The following is a 3,881-nucleotide window of genomic DNA, read 5'->3' as shown; positions in this document are numbered from 1 at the left end:
GGGCGTCCCGGCCCTTAGGCTTTGGGAGCCCCAGGCCCGGGGTGCCCCAGCTTTAGGCTTAGGGTTCCCCAAGCCCGTGGCACCCCAGCCCTTAGGCTTTGGGAGCCCCAGGCCCGGGGTGCCCCAGCTCTTAGGCTTAGTGAGCCCCAGGCCCGGGGCGCCCCAGCCCTTAGGCTTTGGGAGCCGCAGGTCTGGGGGCCCCTTTCCCTTAGGTTTTGGGAGCCCCAGGCCTGGGGCGCCCCAACCCTTAGGATAACAGAGGACCTGGCCTATGTCGCCCCAGCCCTTTGGATTTGGGAGCCCCAGGCATTTCCCCAGCCCTTAGGCCTGGGACCCCAGGGCTGGGGCGCCCCAGCCCTTAGGCTTTGCGAGCCCCATGCTTGGGGCGCCCCAGCCCTTAGGCTTAGCGAGCCCCAGGCCTTAGGCTTTGGGAACCCTACGCCTGGGGCACCCCAGCCCTTAGGCTTTGGGAACCCCGTGCCTGTGGCTCCGCAGCTCTTAGGTTTTGGGAGCCCCAGTACCTGGGGCGCCCCAAAACTTAGGCTTAGGGAGCCCAGGCCTGGAGCGCCCCAGACTTTAGTCTTAGGGAGCCCCAGTCCTGGGGCGCCACAGCCCTTAGTTTTAGGGAGGCCCAGGCATGGGTCGCCCCATCCCTTAAGCTTTGGGACATAAGGCCTGGGGTGCCCCATCCCTTAGGCTTAGCGAGCCCCAGGCCTTAGGCTTTGGGAACCCTAGGCATGGGGCGCCCCAGCCCTTGGCTTTGGGACCCCCGTTCCTGGGGCGCCCCAGCCCTTTGGCTTTGGGAGCCCTAGCCTTGTTGCGCCCCAGTCCTTAGGCTTAGGAAGCCGCTGGCCTGTGGTGCCCCAACACTTAGGCTTAGGGAGCCCCAGGCTTGGGGCGCCCCTGCCTTTAGGCTTTGGGATCCCCGTTCCTGGGGCGCCCCAGCCCTTTGGCTTTGGGAGCCCCAGGCTTGTTGCGCCCCAGTCCTTAGGCTTAGGAAGCCCCTGGCCTGTGGCGCCCCAACACTTAGGCTTAGGGAGCCCCAGGCCTGGGGCGCCACAGCCCTTAGGTTGTGGGAGCCCCAGGCCTGGGGAGCCCCATTCCTTAGTCTTTGGTAACCCCAGGCCTGGGGCGACCCAGCCCTTAGGCTTAGGGGCCAAGGCCAGGGGTGCCCCAGCCCTTAGGCTTAGGGAGCCCCAGGCCTGAGGCGACCCAGGCATTAGGCTTTGGGAGTCCCTGGCCTGGGGTGCCCCAGCCCTTAGTCTTAGGGAGACCCAGGCCTGGGCGCCCCAGCACTTAGGATTAGGGAGCCCCAGGCCTGCGGTGCCCCAGCCCTTAGGCTTTGGGAGCCCCAGGCCTAGGGCGCCCCTGCCCTTAGGCTTTGGGAACCCAGGCCTGGGGCGGCCCAGCCCTTAGGCTTTGGGAGCCCCAGGTCTGCGGCAACCCAGCCCTTAGGCTTAGGGAGCCCCAGGCCTCTGGCGCCCCAGCCTTTAGGCTTTGAGAACGCCAGGCCTGGCGCGCCCCAGTGCTTAGGCTTTGGGAGCCCCAGGCCTGGAGTGCCCCAACACTTAGGATTTGGGACCCCAATCCTGGGGCGCCACAGCCCTTAGGCTTAGGAAGCACCTGGCCAGGGGCGCCCCAGCACTTAGGCTTAGGGAGCCCCAGGCCTGGGGCCCCCCAGCCCTTAGGCTTTGGTAGCACCAGGCCTGGGGCGCCCCAGCCCTTAGGCTTTGGGAGGCCGAGGCCTGGGGCGCCCCAGGCCTTATGCTTTGGGAGCCCTAGGCCTGGGGCGCCCCAGCCCTTAGGCTAGCGAGCCGCAGGCCTTAGGCTTTGGGAACCTTAGGCCTGGGGCGCCCCAGCCCTTAGGCTTCGGGAGCCAAGTCTTGGTGTGCCCCAGCACTTAGACTTAGGGAGCCCAAGGCCTGGGGCGCCCCAGGCCATAGGCTTTGGGAGTCCCAGGCCTGGGGCGCCCCAGCCCTTAAGCTTAGGGAGCCCCAGGCCTGGGCACCCCAGCACTTAGGATAAGGGAGCCCCAAGTGGGCGCCCCAGCCTTTAGGCTTAGGGAGCCCTAGTCCTTGGACTCCCCAGCCCTTAGGATTAGGGAGACCCAGGCCTGGGGTGCCCCAGCCCTTAAACTTTGGGAGCCCCAGGCCTAGGGCGCCCGAGCCCTTAGGCTTTGGGAACCCAGCCCTGGGGCGGCCCAGACCTTAGGCTTTAGGAGGCCCAGGTCTGGGGCAACCCAGTCCTTAGGCATACGGAGCCCCAGGTCTGTTGTTCCCCAGGCCTTAGGCTTTGGGAGCCCCAGGCCAGGGGAGCCCCAGCCCTTAGGCTTTGGTAGCCCCATGATGTGGAGCCCCAGCCCTTAGGCTTTGGTAGCCCCATGATGGGGCGCCCCAGCGCTTAGGCTTAGGCAGCCACAGGCCTGGGGCGCTCAAGCCCTTAGGCTTTGGGAGCCCCAGGCCTGGGGCGCCCCATCCCTTTGGATTAGCGAGACCCAGGCCTGGGGCGCCCAACCCTTAGGCTTAGGGAGCCCTAGGCCTGGGGCGCCACAGCCCTTAGGCTTGGGAACCCTAGGCCTGGAGCGACCCAGCCCTTAGGCTTAGCGAACTCCAGGCCTGGGGAGCCCCAGCCTTTAGGCTTAAGGAGCCCCAGGCCTGGGGAACCCAAGCCCTTAGACTTTGGGAGCCCCAGGCCTGTGGCGCCACAGCCCTTAGGCTTATGGAGCCCTAGGCCAGGGGCTCCCCAGCCCTTAGGCATTGGGAGCCCTAGGCCTGGGGCGCTCAGGCCCTTAGGATTTGGGAGACCCAGGCCTCGGGCGCCTGAGCCCTTAGGCTTTTTGAGCCCCAGGTCTGGGGCGCCCCTTTCCCTTTGGTTTTGGTAGCCCAAGTCCTGGGGCGCCACAGCCCTTAGTCTTAGGGAGGCCCAGGCCTGGGGCGCCCCATCACTTAGGCTTTGGAACCCCACTCCTGGGGCGCCCCAGCCCTTAGGCTTAGGGAGTCCCAGGCCCGGGGCGTCCCGGCCCTTAGGCTTTGGGAGCCCCAGGCCCGGGGTGCCCCAGCTTTAGGCTTAGGGTTCCCCAAGCCCGTGGCACCCCAGCCCTTAGGCTTTGGGAGCCCCAGGCCCGGGGTGCCCCAGCTCTTAGGCTCAGTGAGCCCCAGGTCCGGGGCGCCCCAGCCCTTAGGCTTTGGGAGCCGCAGGTCTGGGGGCCCCTTTCCCTTAGGTTTTGGGAGCCCCAGGCCTGGGGCGCCCCAACCCTTAGGATAACAGAGGACCTGGCCTATGTCGCCCCAGCCCTTTGGATTTGGGAGCCCCAGGCATGGGGCGCCCCAGCCCTTAGGCCTGGGACCCCAGGCCTGGGGCGCCCCAGCCCTTAGGCTTTGCGAGCCCCATGCTTGGGGCGCCCCAGCCCTTAGGCTTAGCGAGCCCCAGGCCTTAGGCTTTGGGAACCCTAGGCATGGGGCGCCCCAGCCCTTAGGCTTTGGGACCCCCGTTCTTGGGGCGCCCCAGCCCTTTGGCTTTGGGAGCCCCAGGCTTGTTGCGCCCCAGTCCTTAGGCTTAGGAAGCCCCTGGCCTGTGGCGCCCCAACACTTAGGCTTAGGGAGCCCCAGTCCTGGGGCGCCACAGCCCTTAGGTTGTGGGAGCCCCAGGCCTGGGGAGCCCCTTTCCTTAGTCTTTGGTAACCCCAGGCCTGGGGCGACCCAGCCCTTAGGTTTAGGGGCCAAGGCCAGGGGTGCCCCAGCCCTTAGGCTTAGGGAGCCCCAGGCCTGAGGCGCCCCAGGCATTAGGCTTTGGGAGTCCCTGGCCTGTGGTGCCCCAGCCCTTAGTCTTAGGGAGACCCAGGCCTGGGCGCCCCAGCACTTAGGATAAGGGAGCCCCAGGTG

This window comes from Tenrec ecaudatus, unplaced genomic scaffold (genome assembly GCF_050624435.1).
Source record: "Tenrec ecaudatus isolate mTenEca1 unplaced genomic scaffold, mTenEca1.hap1 Scaffold_185, whole genome shotgun sequence".
In the NCBI taxonomy this organism is placed as follows: Eukaryota; Metazoa; Chordata; class Mammalia; order Afrosoricida; family Tenrecidae; genus Tenrec; species Tenrec ecaudatus.
Note: the sequence above shows the minus strand (reverse complement) of the source record.